The following is a 20,460-nucleotide window of genomic DNA, read 5'->3' as shown; positions in this document are numbered from 1 at the left end:
AGCAGCGGTAGTTCCTCGCCATCAGCCATGTGAAAAGCTAAAGCACTTCGTGCATCCTCCGAAAATCCTCCAGCTACACCTCTCCCCTCCCAGGCACCGCTGGAAAGGGAGCAGGGAAAGAAAGGCTGGCATTTTGCTAGATCGGGATATTCTCTCCTTCTCTGTCACGAAAGTTATTGGATGCAGGAGCTGTTCCCAGGCAGGCAGATAACGCTATTGCATAACGCTGGCGCTCAGCGCCAGCCTTTATCCTCATCCCTACGAAGTTTTCCGCTGGAAAAACCAGCGGAGCGGGGGGTGGTTTTTGGGTCTGGGGGCGAGCGAGCCGCGGGCAGGGCTGTCCCTTACCTTATGCTTCCTCACGCAGAAGTGGCGGTCTGGGCGAGCATCTCCCTCCCGCCGCCGGGGCGAGCTGGGCGTCAGAGCCTCGGCGCATCTGCCGCGGAGGAGCCGCGGAGCCGCCGCCGCCGCGCTCCCCGCTGCCCTCATGGGCTGCGGCGGGGGCTCGGAGTCCGGGGGTCCCCTCGGCCGGGTCCCCGCCGAGGGGAACTTGTTGAGCGGGACCGGCGGGCGTCCCCCAGCCGGGCGGGAGCGGGGAGGAGGAGCCGGGGGCCGGGCTGGCGGCGGGGGCGGGCGGGGGAGGTGGGATGGAGGGATGGAGGGATGGAGCGATGCTCGCCGCGCGGGGTCCGCGGAGAATGAAGGGGGGAACCGGGAATCCGCCGCTCGCAGCTTCGCTAAAAACCCACAGTTACTCCTCTGTTTCCTCGACGCGTGGATTCGTTAATAATAGATTCATACGCACCGTCCCCGAGCACCCCGGTTTTCCAGTTGCGCTACGGGAGCACTGGAGCAGCCGCAGAGTGGGTGATGCTGATCCATTGGGAATCTTAGCGAAACACTGGGTTAAAGCTACACGGCTGCGTTTTATTGGGAGGGCAAGTGTTTGAGGTGCTGAAGGAATAGATGCTCCCATTTGCTTTTAAAGCTCGGGGAAAATGGATGCGAGTTCAGAGCAAAGCACTTTGGTAGAGCAGCGGGGATTGATAAATGCGATAATGGGCTTAAAAACTTCCATCCCATCTTTCCTCGTTCTCTCTCAAACCACTTTGTCTTTTTATAAAAGGTTTAGTTTTTCATAGCAAAAAAAGTTGGAAGTTAAATGGGTCGTGTGTATTTAACCAGACTGACTGACAGAAGATGTCACGAGAGGCACGGGAATTGGTCCGAGTTGGGAAGTGGTGGGTCGGTCTCCTTTCATTCTGAGAATTCCAGTAGTTTTGCTGTTTAATACTCACCTAAACCAGGTGCCACCAGGTGCAGGCCACAGTTTCTCTGTGGTGGCACCGTCTTGGCCATGGGTGGCGTTGGTGAGGATTGTTGATTTTGGGGTTACTGAAGCGGCCCCTGATTTGAATTGGCAGCTGAGAGTGGCCGGACAAGCCCGAACCGCCCCGTCAGTGCCAGGGCTGACAAACACCTCAGCGCAGGAGGGAGGGACACCCGGGCTGGGCACTGCACGAGTCAGTGCATCCACAGGGCAGGATGCAGCAGAATTCCTGGCTGGAGTCCTGGGTGTCTTTCTGGAGTTAATTAGCTGGAGCAGCCCATTGCAGCAGGGAACACACAGCGCTGCCGCAGCGGCCGGAGCACCGTGCCGGGGCCAGGCTGGGCAGGGGCTCCGAGAGAGCCCCCCAGAGCGGGCAGGGACATCCCTGTGGGCACAGCTGCCACACAGACATCGGCGTGGAGATGGATCCACAGAATTCCTCGCTGGTTAAGCTGCAGTTCAGCTGTGCAGGACTGGAGCAGAGCAGTGTTCAACAAATCAGGCAGTCAGCAGAGGGCAGCTAAGTTGCTCTCCCTGCCTGTACCTGTCCAGGTATCCGACTGCCCTCCTCCCTCTGCTCCTTCCTCTGCAAGTTTGCTGCTGATCCCTAAAAGAGGGTGTCCAAGGGGATGATTTCTGCATCAGCCGCTGCTCTACCCTGGGGTAGGGACTGTGGGCTCCCCAGGCCGGTGGCACGGCTTCGATCACACTGAAGATCTCTCATGGTATTTTATCAGAGATTCTTTGTCCCCAAGACATCAGTGGGAAGAATTAAATATCAACTTGCTTGTTGATATGACAGCAACCACCATGCTTTTACCTCTTTCCTTTCTCTGCTTTTCTTTCCAGCAGTGCTGACTTGCTCTATTCCAGGTCCTCTGTGGATTTCTCTGTACCAAAATAAATGTGTTTTTTGGCTGCAGCCTGTACACAGACGTGGCTAAAATTACATGGTAGGGTGAACATGTTTTAAATAACGTGTGCTACTTGCACAGGGCAAATAGATCAGTGGTAGGAGATGCTGTTGCTTTTCCCAGGCTGAAGATGTGACTTTGTACAGACCATGATTACTAGAAGAAAATACTCGATATCCTGAGTGACTTGAAAGGAGAATCTCTCTGACAGAAGCAGCAGTTAAACATCATTCTTGTCTTCTCCATAATGATATTTAGAAGCTGTTGTCTCAGGGCTGATTAGCCTTGCACAGCATTATGCATATGCCCCATTTATAAACCATACAGCGTTTTCTGTAGATTTTTAGGGAATTAGAAAGTACTTTCTAGTTCTGGACCAGATTCACGTGTAACTACTGACACCATTGGTGTGCCCAGGGATATTTCAAGTGAGGGTCTGTGAAGAATGAAGTGTTTCCTGATTATCGTGGTTCACGTTACTGTAAAAGCACGTAGAAGTAAATACACTGGGAACTTGGAAATGCTTCATCATCCCCTTTGCCAGTTCTTTAGCCTTTAAAAATGCTGAGCACAACTGTTGCATAATGAAATGTAGTGTCAAAGCAGCGCTTGAGAAGGGGGAGAGAGGTCGGGCTTCAGCCTGGGAGGATGCAAAGAGAAAAGAGACAGTTCATTTTAATTGTTTTAGATTACAGATTTATTGCTCCCTAGTGGAGTGTCCTGCCTTCCCAGGCTGCCTTTTTCTCCCAGTGTTTGTCAGGGAGGGGTGAGCACTGCTCAGGGCTGTGATGGTGTGTTCCCATGACACGGGCAGGTGGGTGGGTGGAAGTCCTGCCTTGGACTTAAGGAGTGAGGGAGAAAATAGTATATTTGAGCATATATATATATATATATATACATATATATTTTTAGTGGTATTCTCTGTGGAGAAGTACAGCAAGGGATCCTTATTCCACACCACTAAGTGCATAATGAATTTGGGGAGGAGTGTGTACTTATAAATGTTAATCTAGCACAGACTGATGTTATAGACTTCAGATTTTCCTTTATTTTTTTTCTTAAATTCAGCTTCTGGGAGAGTGTGAGGAGACAGGGCACTACTGAATGACTGAGGTGCTGGTGTGGGAGGGTCAGCCTGTGCCCTCCTGACTGGCAGCACCAAGGTCTGTCCTCCCCACACTCAGGTTTTGGCTCAAGGGCTGCTCCTGGGGGGCTGGGTGTGCCGAGCAGGTGTTCTGTGTGATCACCCTTCACTGGAATGTGCAGGTCCTACAGTGAAATGCTAAAATGTAATTTTCTGGAACAGTCTATGAAGTTCTTTGAGGAAACAAGCTGGAATCCAGCTCAGGGAAAAGCACATGGCAACCAGAGCTGGAGTCATCACCGGCTGTTCCAGGGAGCGCCAGCGAGGGGAAGGCGATAAACCAACACCAAAGGGATGTTCAGAATCAGCCTGAAAGCTGCTGTTCAAACTTCCCCTGGTTTGAAATGTTGAGGGGCAGGTTCAGGGATGAGTTCAGGAAGAGTAGGGAAGAGCCAAGGAAAGGACCAGTGTCATGTCCAGGTGAAGGATGGGCTGGAGATGCCCCTTGGTGGGCTCTGCTGAGCTACTGATGTGTCTGGGGCTCGGGAAGGTGTCACAGCTTGGGACCATTCCTGCAGGGCCTACTGTTGGATCTGCATTCAGTAAATTAGGAGGCATAATTTAAGTCCCAACACTAAATACCTGAACTAGGCTCCAAGGGATACACACAGTCCTTTAGGACCAACCTAATTTGTCTCAGAACATTACAGACTCTGTTTTAGGTGAAAGAAGGGTGAAGTTCACTGGATTTGAAACATAGATGTGGACAGTGTTATGTCTTTTCTCCCTATAGTTGCTTGGGCCCCGTGCTGTCACCCAGTTTTTGCTAAAAGCAGGTATTTTGACATTGCTGAATCTTTATTCCCATGAATTAGGTGGTTTTTTCCAGGCCTTTGGATGACATTTGCCTGGCTTCCTGGACTACACTGGTTATTTGTTTATTTACTTATTCCAGCCTGCCATTGGAAGAAAAATGGTGAGATGTTAAATATGCTTCTCTGCTCCAGCTGAGGTGGAGGCAAACTTGGCTTGAATTTCAAACAGGTCTCCATGCAGTCAAATCCTTGGAGGTGCTCCTTGCTTTGAGGAAGGATTTATTCTGCTTGGCTGTGATGCCAAAGAAATAAGGTGTCTCAGAGTCCTGTTCAGCAGAAATTTGAGGGATTTGATGTAGTGTCTTGCACCATGATAAGTTTTTTCCTTGAGCTTGGACGATTCATTTGAGCCTGTGCTGTTGTCTTTCTTTATCTGTTGAAGATAATCATTATCTTTATGTTTTGAAGATAAAGTGGATTTCAGCCTATGTGTGTAATACCCATAATACCTGTGTGCAGCTAAAATATTAACCAGCTCATTGAGGGAACTGCTCTTTGTGGGTTTGCTGCTCTAAGAAAGAAAATGCTGAGCAACCTCATTAGCTCTGATAGTTATTTCTGTGCTTTGTTGGAATAAGTAGGAACGGGATTTGGTCCTCTCTCTCAATTTCTCTTTAGAAGAAAATATAACAGCAGGTCTCAGCAGCTAAAACTGAGATTTTGGGTTCCAGTTGAATGGTGTCCCATCAGGAACCCAGATTGCTGTAGATGTTTATCATTCATACAAAGAAAAAAATCTGAATTTTCTTGGAATAAGAGTGGGAGTTTTTTCATATTTTCACTGTGTTTCTAGTTCAGAAAAGTTCCTTTTCAATACACAGATATTTTTTGGAAGGGAACTAAAGTGGTGGTTGGAAATCCTTGTTTGTTCTTCTGAGGATGAGGATTCTGATCTCTTGTGGTGAGGAATCATTTGTCTGATCAAGATGTTCTCAGTAGGTACTGAATTCTGCCCTGGTTCCATTATCATGCAGCTTGTACAGTGTGGAAATAAATGAGGGGCTGGGAGAGTGTGATGTATGAGACCCTAAATGGCTGCATTTTGTTCAGATTTGAAAGGCAGTTTAGCTTGTCCTCATTACTGATGACTTGTGCTTTTATAGCCCTTCTTTCTGCATTTCAGAAATCCTTTGTGCCCATCTGAATAATAAATCACCCTGTTTGATTTGCTCAGCGAGAGCAAATGTGGAATTACATCCTTATTAAGATGTCTCAAGAAAGTGGGAGTGTGGGGGAATTTTTTTTTAAAGGAACATTATGCCAACTTTGTTAATATTTTGGTTTGTCTCGTTTATTTTATTACTTTTCCAGATTCCAGGGATTTCTCTCTGACTGCTTTATGGCAAAGGGAAAAAATACTGCCCTGCTTAAAAATAAAAAATCTGATCAGACTTCTGATTGCCTTCAGACAAATGGTTTCAGATGTAAGCACCTAATGAAATTTGAAATGAGCATGAATTCCATCTTAAAATTCAAGTTATGGACCAAAAAAAAGGCAGATCTAACAAATAATGGGGATACTGCATCTGCTTCCTATTTGCTCTGTGGTGGAATATATTATTTATACAACATTGATTTCATTAGATGGAGGATTTAATGCAACTTTTCTGTCAAACTGGAGAACATTCAATGTTATAAAGTAATGTAAACTCCCAAACCCTCAGCAAGGTTTTCTCAGTTGAAATATTGAACTATTTAAAATTTGAATAGAGCATAAAAATATAGACTTTTATATGCTTTTACATGTTGCCTTAAAGTTAGAAGCCCAGAGAGCATCCTGGTCCTATTACATAATGTTTAACAGGAAAAACAAGCTAAGATTAAATGTATGAAACAAGTGAAAAAATGAAAATATGAAATTATGGAAGAGAGAAATAAGTGACCAGAGCAAATAGATGTAAATTGAACTCGCCATTTCTGCAGGTGCTCTGAATCTAAACCAAAATTAGAGATTTTGGCCATAATGTTGAGAAATGAACTCTTTAGCAGAGTTTCTAAAATCCCTGAGCAGGCACCAAAATCTAATTGCCCCCAATAACTTTGATACATGACACAGAGATGTGGTGGCAGTGAATAAAAAGGGATATAAAGAGGCAGGTTGCAATATCATGGGCACCCCAAATTTAGCCATATGCTCACAATTAAGAGCTTCTACTCCTTTATTTATTTTTTTTTCTAAATAAAATGACCTAAACTCTTAGCTTTTGCAAATAAGAATGTTACATTGATGACTGACTGTGCAGACACCTAAATCTTTTATGTGTTAAAATATATGTGACTAAGTTTTAACTCAAGAATATAAGAAGTTATTTTTAAAGTTCAAAAATCCTAAAAGCACAGGTTATTTAAATAAGTTGTGTTGTGCAGGAGCCTGATGATAAATATGGGAAGCCTGATAATGACATTAAATGAGTTTACAGTTGACAGCAGGAGCCAAGTGAAGTCCTTCTTAATCCGTGGTCTGTAGCTCTTCAAAATACAGTTCAATAAAGTGTCTCTGTCCTTTATAACTTCTGGGCACTATATTAAAAACCATTAAAAGAAGCACCACATTTTGATTTTCTTCAATTTTTAAACAATTTTAAATATTAATACATAGCAGCAGTTGAGGAGCATAATTAGCAGATGCCTTAAATCCATGGGTGTCCATCAGCATTGTAGGAAAGCCCAATAACTGAAGGGGCTCTTGGGAAGGAGGGAGAAACCTCTGAAACCACAGAAATAAATTGATAGTTTTGATAATACTGTGAAACTTCCTCAATTTGCTTCTAGGAATTCAAAGTGGTGCCCTAATATTTGAGTGTCTCCACATCCCTCCCTTGTCAGTGCCCTTCTGCCTGAGCCTGGATAGGGGAAATTTTTTGGGTGAGAGCTGGAATGATTGTTCCTTGTCTCCAAACTTTACTTGACTTCGTGCATTCCCTTGGTGGCCTTGCCTTTGCTGCCTGGCTCCAGGACTTCTGGAGACACAACCTCCATGTTTTTCACCGTGTGTGGAAAACAAATGCCTCAGTTAAAAGTACCATCTCATATTTGTTTGAAATTCATCTCCTGTTCACTCCAGCAGCCGCCTCCTCTTTTTAAACCTGTGAAATCTGGAACACCAGCTGTGCACTCCTTTCATCCACCACCACTATGGATTTGGAAATCTTGGAAAATTATAAATCCCCTCTCTGTCTTCTTGGAAGAATCTGTGACTTTGTGGCCTCTTCTCAGGAGGGAGCTTCTCCAACTCCTTGTCCTGGAGGCACAGACTGGTTTGGGTTGGAAAGGACCTTAAATACCATCTCATTCCATCTCATTCTGCCCCCCTTTCCACCATCCCAGGTTGCTCCAAGCCCCGTCCAACCTGGCCTTGGACACTTCCAGGGGTGGGGCAGCCACAGCTTCTCTGGGCAACCTGTACCAGTGCCTCCCCACCCTCATAGGGAAGAATTTCTTCCCAATATCCCATCTAACTCTGAACTCCAATAAAAATCTCTATCCATCTTTCTTCCAAATCCCCTTTAAATACTGAAAGGCCACAAGGTCTCCCTGGATCCTTCTCTCTCCAGGCTGGGATTTTGGTTGCCCTTCCCTGTACCTCCTGCAATCCCTTCTGTCTCCCTCAAGCTGTGGAGACTGTGTTTATTTACTGAACTCAAGTTTTCCTTCCCTGTGAGTTGCAGTAAATCCAAGTTTTCCTTGAAGGCTGGTAGGAAACACCACTGGGGCTTTATTTGTGAGCTGAGCTTTTCCTGGGGCCGATGAGCTGGGCTCAGGAGCTAATGAGGTTTGTTTGGATGTGTAATTCTGTTATTTCACATCAATTACCCAGTGACAGATAAGCTCTGCAGGAACTGATTATCTAAATAAGGGGCTTGATATCCTGGGGGAAAGCTGCTGGGGACTGAAGGTGATGCTAAATGGCCAGGGAGTGACATCATGTGACTGATGCTTCACCTCACACACGTTTTTTGGTGGCTGAGACAAGTTGGGGGGGAAAAGGACAAGCCCCTTTCTCTTGTCACTATAAAATCACAGGGTGGTTTGGGTTGGAAGGGACCTTAAAGCTCATCCCATTCCCACTCCCTGCCATGGGCAGGGACACCTTCCACTAGACCAAGTTGCTCCAACCGTGTCTTGATATCTCATAAGAGCTCATTTAATAGACAATTTATGCTGTGATGTTTTTCACAAAATTTTAATTGAACTTGAAATTATCTTTTGGGGCATTTTTTGTTTGTGATTTTTGGTGATTTTCTTTAAATGAAAACTGTTTAATTTCAAGTGTTATCCAAAATTACTAGGTGAAGATTACGGGCTAGAAAAACCCCAGTGACTGGAAAAAGCAAAATGCATGTTAGTTTTTACATTTAATAAGGAAAAAAAAGAGTTTTAGTAATACACAGGGATGCAATGAGTACTTCCCTTTTATTTATTCATGTTTATCACTTGCTTTGAATTATAAACATATTAATTCCTACCTACCAGTTAATGACTTTGGGTGATGTTTGTACTCTCTTTATGCAGAAATTGCCCATATACCTCACAGTTACTTATAGGAACAGACTTAACCAGGGTTACTTCTGTAGCCTTGAGAGACTTTTGTCTTGCTCTAAGTAGCTTTTCTAAGGTATTTTTAAAGCATTTTTTTATAATCCTTTTTTTTCCCTCCCCAACAGATGAGGAGTATTTTCAGCCATACCAACAGAAGTCTTTCTTACTGTTTTCAAATCTCATTTTTGCCAAATGTCAGGAGTGGGATGAGTCCTGTAGGCTCTGCCACCACACAGGGTTGGTTTATTCTCCTGCTGTTGTTTCAAATGTTACACCCAAAAAAATTGTGGTTGTGATGGTTCTAAATGCACGGAAATTGTGTCAGGAAAAGTACTTTCAAAATAACGATACTATTGCAATAAAATAGGAATAAAACATTTCATTGCTGTTTTGAGAACTGAAGATGGGATTAATTGGGATTTTTGAGATCTCTCAGGTATTTTGCTTCTCCAGTTTTTCATATTTTCGGTATATCTAAGTAGTACTGTATCATATAGAAATATTTGAATTCTATAGTATTTTAATCATAGAATCACACAATGGTTTGGGTTGGAAGGGACCTTAAAGCTCATTTAGTTCCACCCCCTGCCATTCCACTGAGCTTTTGCTGTGCACTAGTTTGAATTTTATTTATTCTTTCTTAATATTTGTTTCACATTTTGAATATATATCAAAGTTACTTTGCCTCAGTTGTACTGTTTTGAGAGGATTTAACTTGGCAAAGTCTGGGATGGGAATTCCTGGGGGGTCTGGACCTGGAAAAGAGGTTCTGCTTAGTCCTGTTACTGCCCAACTGGGAGGAAAAAAAGGAGAAAGGGATGTGGATGATGGAATATCCACGTACATTTGCTTGGAATGATGTGGGAAGGGTGAGCTGAGCTCTGTGGACCAAACCAGCCCCTTCCCACCACCTTCCCAGGCACACGACCCGTCCCTCTGCTGCCACTGCAGCCAGAAAGGTTGATTTGTACTTTGGAACGTTTTAAATCACTGATTTTAATCTTGGTTTGGATTTAATTGCTTTTTTTAAAGAGAGATTAGTTCTCATTTAGGTGTGGATTTGTAATTAAAAAAAAATATCTCAACTTAAGTTGCTTTTGTTGCCCGCATGCATCAGCCACACGTGTGGGAAAGCAATTACAGAGCTGAATATACTGAATATACATTTAATCCTGGTGTTAATGTGAGGGGCATTGTTAGAACGTGATAAATGACTTCTTATTTGGGAGGGGATTTACTTTTTTCCCTTCTGATTTCTGCCAAGACCAAGTTGGGAGGAAAAAATGAAATTCAATTATAATTCAAAATTTATTTCAGTGGTGGAAAAACAGCACTTCAAAAGGCTTTGTTGTTGCTGGAATACAGGGAGAGTGTTGGATATGATGAGGAAAATTACCAAAACATGTTTTGCACCTTAGAGGTAGTGAGTTGTTCAATAGGGAGGTTATTCCCCTCAGATGTTTTAGGTGGGTTCTGATGGGATTGCAAGCGTAGAAAACCCTGAATTACCTTTATCTGGAGTAGAGCTGCCTGCTCAAATATTCCATTCCTTCCTTCAGGGGTTGGAGGATATCCCTGGAAATGTCCAAGGCCAGGTTGGACAGGGCTTGCAGCAACCTGGGCTAGTGAAAGGTGTCTCTGCCCATGGCAGGGGGTGGAACAAGATGAACTTTAAAGGTCCCAACCCAAACCCAAACCATTCTGGGATTCTGTGACCTTGTTTTTTCCATGGAATGGAAGAGGGAATGAGATGTCCTGGTTTTAAAATATTTAGTTTGTTTCTTGACTTCCAATCTCTGTTATTGATCTAAAGTCAATAGAATAAATTGAATTTAAAAATAAGAATTGTGTGTGTGTGTGGGGGAATTCCTGTTTCCACACTGTGGTTTATTTACTCCAGGAAGTTTGTCCTTTACCCAGCTGATAGTCCCCTTTTCTCCTGCTGGTGTTGGATTTCTGCTGAGTTCAGATAGGAAAAGGATAAAGAGCCTTTTATCAGCAGCATCCTATTGGAGCTTATTATGCTGAATGTTTTGGTCATTGTTCCAAATCTTAATAAAAAAGGGTTTTAATTAATTCAGTTTTCTACAATAGAAATGTTCATCTCCTTTTGCTTAGATTGCATGTTAGAGATTGATTTCATATTCTTTTCATGAGATACCTTTGAAGCTGTTCTGGAGACTGTTTAGCAAGAGGTTGTCTGAGAGAATCCCCCAAAGTATTCTGAGTTACTGTGAGTTTAATAAGAAATAAAATTCAAATTTAATAATGTTACAGGAAGAATTGGGTCATTTTTGGAGACTCAGCCCACATATTATCATTTCAGGTTCTGCAGAGGAGTCCTTCCCTGTTCCCTTTAATTAACTGCAAAGTATTAAACAGGTCTGCGTTCCTTGAGAGTGTATGGAATGGAGATGTGGCTGCTCCTCCAAATAACTGCAGGGAGTCTCCCAGAAAATAGAGAAATCTGAACTTTTGGCTTTTTGTTCTTGAAGGGAAACACTTGGGAGTTTTTCTTGTGCTCCTGGAAACCCTGCACACATTGGACAAAATGCAACAACCTGAAGGAGTGAGGCAAAGTGAGATTGTCTGTGCAAGAGGCAACCTGTGCATGTAGGACAAGGATAAAACTCTCCTCCTCTGCTCTGGAGCCAGGCTGGGAGAGCTGGGGGTGTTCTCCTGGAGAAGAGAAGGCTCCAGGGAGACCTGAAAACCCCTTCCAGTGCCTAAAGGGGCTCCAGGAGAGCTGGAGAGGGACTTGGGGCAAGGGATGGAAGGACAGGACAAGGGGGAATGGCTTCCCACTACCAGAGGGCAGGGTTAGGCAGGATATTGGGAAGGAATTGTTGGGTGTGAGTGTGGTGAGGCCCTGGCCCAGGTTGCCCAGAGAAGCTGTGGCTGCCCCTGGATCCCTGGAAGCGTCCAAGGTCAGGCTGGACGGGGTTTGGAGCAACCTGGGCTAGTGGAAGGTGTCCCTGCCCATGGCAGATGGGTGGGACTGGCTGGTCTTTAAGGTCCTTTCCAACCCAAAGCAGTCTAGGACTCTATAAAACTTTCTGGTATACAATTCCTGTGGGTTAACAGTGCTGATATTCCCATCTGTCCCCACGGGAGAGCTGGAAGCTGGATGTTGGATCCAGGTTCTTGCAATGGCTCTGGTTCCATGGCCAGCAGAACTCAGCCCACAGCTCTGCCACAGCCTGACCTGGGACCCCATGGAAATGCTCTCTTTCGTGGTGCTTCTGGTTTTGTGCCTCTGGCATGGGAATAATGGGATTTCTCCTTCCCCTGGTGACTCCTGTTCTAACTCTGGACCAAAGCTGCAACCTGTGCATTAGCAGGAGCTCTGCTCCTCCAGCCCCCACCTTGCATCTCTCCCAGAGGAGCACGGGGGTGATTTGGGAGCCAGATTCCAAGGGAAGAGGCAGGTAAGGTGAGGATATTCCAGTAGGCAGGGAAGAGCAATCTCTTTGAAATCCCATGTTTGCTCCTACTGGATATTAATCTGTACAGCTTCTCTTACCTGTCAATGTTGGGACAGAAATTCTAACTGGAAATGGATCCTGTCTGGAAATTGTATTTCTCTGGTTTACCGTGGTGGTGGATTTGTGTAAATACTGTTAATTTCGGTGCTCTAATGTTAAATATCACGGAAAATTGAACTTAAGTTAGAGAAGTCATAACGAAGGACCAGCCTGTTATCAGCAGTGCTTCTGTATTTAATCAGTTTTCCTGCTCTTTGGGGAGGAGGGAATGAGAACATTGCCTGTGATGGGGATTTCATTTCGATATCATGCAAATATGAAGAGAGCCTTGTCTTTATTTTTACCACTGATGAGAGGCTGGCAGTAATTCCTGTCTACAAGGACTGTGTCACCTTCTGCAGCCCTGAAAGCTGAGAGCAGCACATCCCATCCTGCTTCCCCATCAACCCCCTTCCCATATCCACTGTTGTCTCTCCCAAAAATTTGGTAAGGGAGCAGCCCCCAGGGTATAGTGTGATGGTTTATGCTCTAAACAAACCAAAGGTGGGAACTAATTAAAAAATGCAAAAGCTTCCCCCAGGAGATCTCCTGCAAACAGCTTTTTAATCCAGGGATATTCAAACTGCATGGTTTTATCAATTAAATTTTGATTGCACATATTTCTTATCTTTCAAGCTCACTGAGCCCCTCAATAAACCAGTTGCTAAATAATTTATGTCACAACAGTCGAATGAGAAGCAACAAAAGTGGAATAATTTGTCTTGAAAATGGCTGTTGCTTTTAGATTCGTGTTCATCTGGCAGCATCACCTGCCTGGTGTGAACAGGGGGTTCATTTAATAGATGATAAATCTCCCCTTAGTATTCCCTTGATTTGTCGTGGGGATACCTCAGTGCAGTGACTTGCCTGCTGCAGAGCCAATATCCATAATACCTGTAGCCATCCCAGTTCGTGGGATTGTTGAAGGCATTTCTAACGCAGGATGCTACTTATCTTCACTTTTCTTTTTTTAAGGTGTTTTGCAAACTTTAAACTCTTTGCCTGGTCTGCACCAATGTCATCACTTTATTTACCTGGCTTTCAACTTTCATTGTGTTTGATAGGTAAAATGGAGTTTCTGATTGCATTAGTTTTGGTTTTATTTTAGCTCCCTCAGGGATTTCTTGAGAGAGCCTTTGGACAAGGGCATGGAGTGACAGGACAAGGGGAATGGTTTTAAAGTGAAAGAATGTAGGGTTAGATGGGATATTGGGAAGGAATTGTTGGGTGAGGGTGGTGAGGCCCTGGCCCAGGTTACCCAGAGAAGCTGTGGCTGCCCCTGGATCCCTGGAAGTGTCCAAAGCCAGGTTGGATGGGGCTTGGAGCAACCTGGGATAGCGGAAGGTGTCCCTGCCCAGGATTTTAATGTCCCTTCCAATCCAAACCATTCTGGGATTCCATGAAAATGTCAGTGACATCTCTCTGCTCTGCTGTGAGTTTGAGTCCTTGGAGCCCTTCCTCAGAGGTTGCTCCTCTCTTTGGAAGCTCTTCCTCAAAAAGGGACTGATAAAGGGGCCCTCCAGCTCTTGTTCCTTCTGCATCTCCTTCCTCAGCCTTCCCAATGTGTCCTGTTATCACATGGAATGGTATGAATGGCTTTGAGCACCAACTAGTCATAATTAAAATAAAAATAAGGAACTCTACGTCCCAGAATGGTTATATTCCCACGTTCACTGCTGCATTTTTGCAGAATTTTTAAAAAATATATTTATGTGTCATTTCCTTTTTATTTTATCCTATTTGAATATTGGCCATTGCCATAAATACAGTTGTTTTCTGTATTTTATGACTACATTTATAATTCTATTACCAGCATTAATAGATGTGTAAACCAAGATACCTGGAACAGATTTATTGAGGGCAGTTCTCCAGATTTTTGGTGAAATGGTGTTTAGCGTAGCAGGGGGAGAAAAAAAATGGGGAAAGGCAATTGCATTTAGAAAACTAGAAATAAATGTCCTAACCTTGAGGACTGTTAAGCACCGTGGGTGCCATGGAAGAGCCTCTTGTTCAATCCTGACACTGTGTGGAGCTTTTAAAAGCAAAGCATTCTTGGTTAAAATGGACTTCTTTGAAAAAGAGCCCTAAAACCATGATAAATTATGTTGTTAAAATGTCTCATTATATTTTTTGCTTGCTTTTTACAGAAGTTACTGCAAAACACTTTCAAAGCAGAGAATGCTTTGTGTGTATTCTCATTGTGTGGATTTTGGAGTTTATAGCCAGTGAACCTTTTGCAAAGTGAATTCCAGTTGAGCTCTTGTGATCTAAGAATCCCAGACTGGTTTGGGTTGGAAGGAATCTTAAAGCCCATCACATTCCACCCCCTGCCATGGACAGGGACACCTTCCACTAGCCCAGGTTGCTCCAAGCCCTGTCCAACCTGGCCTTGGACACTTCCAGGGAATCAGAGCTTCTCTGGAAATCCATTCCAACACCTCACCACCCTCACAGGGAAGAATTTTTTCCTAATATCCAGTCTAAACCTGCTCTCTGTCAACTTTAAGCCATTCCCTCTTGTCCTGTCCCTCCAGGCCACTCTCAGTAGTCCCTCTCCATGTTTTTTGTGGTCTCCTTCAGGTACTGGAAGGCTCCAGTTGGGTTTGGGTTCTGGTTATGATCTCTGTGAAGATCCTTTTCTCTTCTTCCCAGAGGTTTCCCTGGATTCAGAGTATGGGGCTTTTTGCCCTGCTGTTTGGGAATATAGGATTTTCCTTCTAATGAAACAATAATCACGAGTTCCTTCTGAAGCAGCAGATCAGAACCCATGGGTGTGTTACAGCACAGGAAGCTGTCAAAGGGAGATGGTTGAGTACTTTTACCTTGCTGGGGCTCACTGGGATTGGGAAGGATTTGTCAGAAGAGAGTGATGGAGAGCTCTTCCCAAACAGGGCAAGGTGTCTGTAGGTTTGGTCCTCTGTTAGCATTTGGTAGTTGAAAGAAGTTTGGAAACTTGTGGACAGGGATTTTTTCCTAAGAACCAACTGAACTACCTTCCCCAAAAATGGTATTTCAGAGAATCGTGGGATCATTTAGGTTGGAAAAGCCCTCTGAGGTCATGAGGTCCAGCCATTCCCCCAGCACTGCCAAGGCCACCACTAACCTGTGTCCCCAAGTGCCACATCCCCATGGCTTTTAAATCTCTCCATGGATGGGGACTCCACCCCTGCCCTGGGCAGCTGTGCCAGGGCTACACAACTTTTTGATGAGGAAATTTTCCCTACTCTCCAATCTGAACCTCCTGGCACAACTTGAGGCCCTTTCCTCTTGTCCAGTCTCTCGTTACTTGGGAGAAGAGCCCAGCCCCCACCTGGCTCCAACCTCCTTTTTCAGGTGGCTTTTTTTCCCTGTGGTCCTCAAGCTAATTTATATCAGTAAAACATGAAGTAGGAAACTGAAAAATGAACTTCTGTTGCATTTATGTCGCATCCACAAAGTGATTTGTGTTAATTGCAAGAGCTTTTGTCGACTTAAACTTTTATCTGAGGAATGTTTTGCTTCTTAGTTTGCCACGTAGGAGTTGTGCTAAGCCATTCCTGCAGGGACTCAGCGTGGAGCTGACCTCTCCAGTGTTCTCTTTTATGGAAAATGCCTCATTTGTGTGGCCTGGAAGAGCTCCTGGATACAGCAGTTTCCAGGAAAGGGGCTGGGAAATGCAGGCTGGGTTGGGACTGCTCTGCTGTGGGAAGGGCTGAGCCCGTGGGGTGGCAAAAGAGGGGTGAGTAGATCCTGTTTTCCTGATGGTGCAGGATTGGAACCCAAGACAGGGAAAACTGGGAGCTTGTGAGTCCTGGCAGCAGCAGAATAGTTCTGCTGTGCCTGAGGGAGGCTCAGGGGGGATCTGACAGCGCCCCAGGGTGTCGAGATGCCAGAGGCAGATTCCTCACTGCAGTTCCCTCCATCCTTGGAGGTTTGAGATCCAAGGGGGTGAAGCCCAGAGGAGCCTGGTCCAACCATGGAATAACAGAGTCATTAAGGTTGGAAAAGACCTCCAAGGTTATCGAGTCCAACCTGTGCCCAATCCCCACCTTGTCACCCAGTCCAGAGAACTGAGGGCCACATCCAGTCATTCCTTGGACACCTCCAGGGGTGGGGACTCCACCACCTCCCTGGGCAACCCCTTCCAATGCCTGACCACCCTTTCCATGAAGAAATTCCTTCTGATGTCCAACCTGAACCTCCCCTGACACAACTTGAGGCCATTTCCTCTTGTCCTGGAACCCTGGAGCTGCAACCCTGGAGAAGCCTCCTGAGGTTCCTCCTATAGATCATTATCCCAGTAGGACACCAGGATGCTGTTCTTTGATGCCCCATCTTTGAAGATGGAAGATGTCCTTAGACCTTTTGCACTTTTCAGGAAAATCAGGTCTTTTTAATTCTTTCCTATTTTGGAAGGTGGGCAGGATGTGGTCATCAACGTTGAAGTCTTGTAAGAGATTTCCTTTTAAAAGAAGTTTTCAATTGACTGAGACTGAATTGTAGAGATCAAATCAGGATCTATAAAATATGTTTTGAGGCAAAACAAGATTTTCAAGACTAAATAAAGTGATATTCACCTATAACTCTGATATCAGTGTTCTACATTCTGCATGGACTTACCCTGGGTTGACCTAAAAGAGGTTTTGTTGTCTAGGCAAGCCCTGAGCTCCTTAAATCACATCAAATAGAGGAGGTGGCACATCTTTTCCAGGAGCTATGGGAGCAAAATTTATCAGTGAAAATACCTTCCTGCATCTTGATTGGCTAAAAGAGGCTTTATAATAATGTTTGTGGCAGCAGGAAAATCCCCAAATATTTATCACTCCCGCTATTGCAGATGTTCACTTGTGTTTCTCAAAGGGAAAAGACTCCCATGTTTTATTTCCTGTGTTCAAAAAGGCAGGATTTGGCCTAAGGAAATGGAAAACAGTGGATATTCAGTAAGAAAATGTGATAAATGGGAACATTTGGTACTTGTTTGTATTCTAGTGGTGAATTTACTGTCAGATTTTCTGTTCCAGGAAAAGAAATGTTTGTTTTAATACTGTGAGAAATACATGTGTGGATTTATATACATATATATATATATATATATATATTTATGGACCTTAGGGGGTTTGCTTTGTTTTGGTTCTTTTTCCTGCTCTTGCTGGTGTGATGCTGCTGGTAAAAACTTCAGGAATCTGTGTCAAACTCCCTTTGGGATGCACTGAAAGCTGCAATTCTCATCCAGCTCATTAAATATTACGCAATATAAGATATTCTTTAAAACAAGAAGTGATGGGAGACCCTCTACCTTACCCTTGTTGGGTTGTATAATATCTTTATACTATAAATTATATGAAATATATTATTTAAGTGAGCAAACTGGTCTACTGACAGATTGAATTTTACGTTTTCACAAGCCAGTACCCTTAGAAGTTACCAAAAAGTTGAAATTTGGGACATTTTATAGATGGATTTTTATCTTTTGAGTCGATAAATGATGATAATTTAATTTGTGGCTTCTAGAATTGGTAGCAACTGATTTTTGGTTCTTTATTTGTTGCTGATGTAGAGAGAATACATGTTGTAAGCAAAGAGAAAACTTCATTTTTATATCTTGACAAACTAGTAATTGTGAGGGACTTAAACCCTTTCAAAATAGGGTGAAAACGTTCTGAAAGCCAAAATGTTGATAGTTCATTCAAGTGTTTTTGGGGCTTTTGGTTTTTTTAATTTATTTACCCATTTATTTATTTAGCTGTGTAGTCTTTTAAGGACATGTAAGGAGAATTTTTTTGAAAAAATAAATCTAATTTACACTTTTTGACCATTCCTGAGCATGGAAAGAGGGACATTGCACTAAAACATCCTTAAACTCAATGTATTTTTGATTTCTCTTAGACTTTCCCACTATACATAAGGAACTTAATATTCCCAATTTAAAGATTTCCCTGAAAGAAAATGCACAAGACTATTTAAAATAGGATATTTTATCCCTGAGGGAGAAAAGTGTTGGCATGTGTTGTCTCTCCTTCAGGGAATTCTCTTCTCATTCTGAAATTCCTCAGTGTTAGTTTTACTTGTGGGGTTTATTTGATATGAAAATTTCCCTTCTTTTACCTGTTCAAGAGCCATTTGAACATGGAGTGTCTTATTTTAAAGGTAATTTAGAGAAATAGGTACTTTTGGAGCTTTCATGGGCCTCTTCAACTTTTCCTTCAGAGCTCAACGGTGCAGAAATTAGAAGTAATTTTACAGTTTGGAATTTCATGTTCTTTTTTTTTAATATAAAATTAATTTCTGAATAATCAGGCATCGTTTCCAAAGGAAAAATAGGCACTTTGGTGTTGTGTTTAATTTGGTTTTCTCCTCATGGGGCTGAATTACCATCCTCCAACATGGGAGCTGGGTCTGGCTTCCCTTATGACAGGCTTGCAGATACTGGATCCCATGGTTTTGCTTTGGGAATACTTGAATCATGGAATAGTTTAGGTTGGAAAAGTCCTTTAAGATCATCAAGTCCAACCATTCCCCAGCACTGCCAAGGGCACCACTAACCCATATTCCAAGTGGCACATCCACATGGCTTTTAAATCCCTCCAGGGATGAGGACTCCACCACTGTGGAGTCTCTTTCGGGGCTGGACAACCCTTTTGGAGAAGAAATTTTCCCAACATCCAACCTGACCCTCCCCTGGCACAGCTTGAGGCCGTTTCCTCTCCTCCTGTCCCTTGTTTCCTGGGAGCAGAGTCCGACCCCCCCGGCTCCCCCCTCCTGTCAGGGGGTTGCAGAGCCAGAAGGTCCCCCCTGAGCATCCTTTTCTCCAGGCTGAGCCCCCCCAGCTCCCTCAGCTGTTCCTGGTGCTCCAGCCCCTTCCCCAGCTCTGTTCTCTTCCCTGGACACGCTCCAGCCCCTCAGCGTCCTTCTTGTCAGGAGGGGCCCCAAATTGACCCCAGGATTTGAGATTTGACCTCAGCAGTGCCCAGCACAGGGGGAATAATCACTGTCCTGGTCCTGCTGGACACACCATGGCTGGCACAGCCCAGGGACCACTGGCCTCGTGCCCACCTGGGCACCCCTGGGCTCGTGTCCACTGGTGACCAGCACCCCTTTTCCCCCAGGCAGCTTTCCAGCCACTCCTCCCCCAGCCTGGAGCTCTCCATGGGTTGAGATGACCCCAGGTGACCCTCTTGCCTCAGTGCAGCTGGTTTGAAAAGAAAGAGTGAATCCAGCACCCCTGTTTTTGGGCAGGAAAGACATTAATTGTAATAAACTGCTTACAAAGTGCAGTAAATGTACTCCTCTGGTGTGATAGGTTTGATTATCCTACTCTCTGTGTGGCTCCCTCATTTCTGAGCTTTGATAGCAAGGAAGGACGTGAAAGACTTCAGGATAAACCCTGACAGTGTTTCAGTGAATAAATAGCTGATAAATGCCCAGGGCAATGGCAAGTCCCTGATGTTGCCCTTGCAGGACTCTCGGTATCAATGTGGCTTTGCAATTATTCCTATGGTTAAAATTAAAATTGATTTTTTAGAGAATTAGATCCCTTTTTATTATGTGTTGCTTGGAGTGCTGTAGATGATGACAGTGGTCTCCAAATCCAACTAAGGATTAAGAACCAGCTTATGTTTAAAATTTAATCATCTTTAGCTATTGCTAGATAGTTAGTAGAACACATTAAAAACACCTTGAGTACAAATATTGCCTATAAATAATTGCAAATTTTATTAGCATTGTAATTAAGAGCGTGCTGGCTGCAGATGATACCTCACTAAGTGCAAAGAAAATGCTGAAGGGTGAGCAAGTGACTGATAGTGCACTTTTTTCCTAATATTAAGTAGATTTTTCATACCCAGCAGGGACTTGAACAGTGTTTATAGGTGAGGATCTGCAGGTAAATGTTGTACCAGGGATGTCTGTGTGAGACAATGTTGGATTAAAAGAACAATAATGTATCAAAGAAAGAAAGAAAAGGGGTTTTATTACCTAGGTAAATACTGAGACGAGCATGAATCATTGTTTATGCAGGAAAACAGGAATAAGTGTTGGTTAACTGCTCAAAGACCCTCTCAGCACCACTTTGGGGGCTCAGCATCAGCTACACAACAACATTTCACAAAGTTCTGTGATTTTAACTAAAACTTAAAGCACTACAGAATCCCCTCCTGTTCATGTTCCATTTGTATTGCTAAGCTTTATTTTCCTATGATTATTTTTTCCTCCAGCA

General features: G+C 43.9%; 2 protein-coding genes across 3 annotated transcripts in view; one reads left to right on the top strand and one right to left on the bottom strand.

The window, feature by feature from the left end:
* Positions 1–556, bottom strand: part of INSYN2 (inhibitory synaptic factor 2A) — a 41,908-nt gene extending 41,352 nt beyond the window's left edge. Inside the window, exon 1 of the mRNA XM_027655184.1 lies at positions 349–556. The gene's annotated coding sequence lies outside the window, so the exon portion shown is untranslated. The remainder of the gene's footprint in view (positions 1–348) is intronic.
* DOCK1 (dedicator of cytokinesis 1) overlaps positions 1–20,460 on the top strand; it is a 280,476-nt gene that overhangs the window by 130,545 nt on the left and 129,471 nt on the right. The window lies entirely within an intron of this gene.

This window comes from Corapipo altera, unplaced genomic scaffold (assembly GCF_003945725.1).
Source record: "Corapipo altera isolate COAL_440 unplaced genomic scaffold, ASM394572v1 180, whole genome shotgun sequence".
NCBI classification, from domain to species: domain Eukaryota; kingdom Metazoa; phylum Chordata; class Aves; order Passeriformes; family Pipridae; genus Corapipo; species Corapipo altera.
The sequence above is the reverse complement of the archived record's forward strand: the minus strand, read 5'-3'. Positions and strand labels throughout refer to the sequence as shown.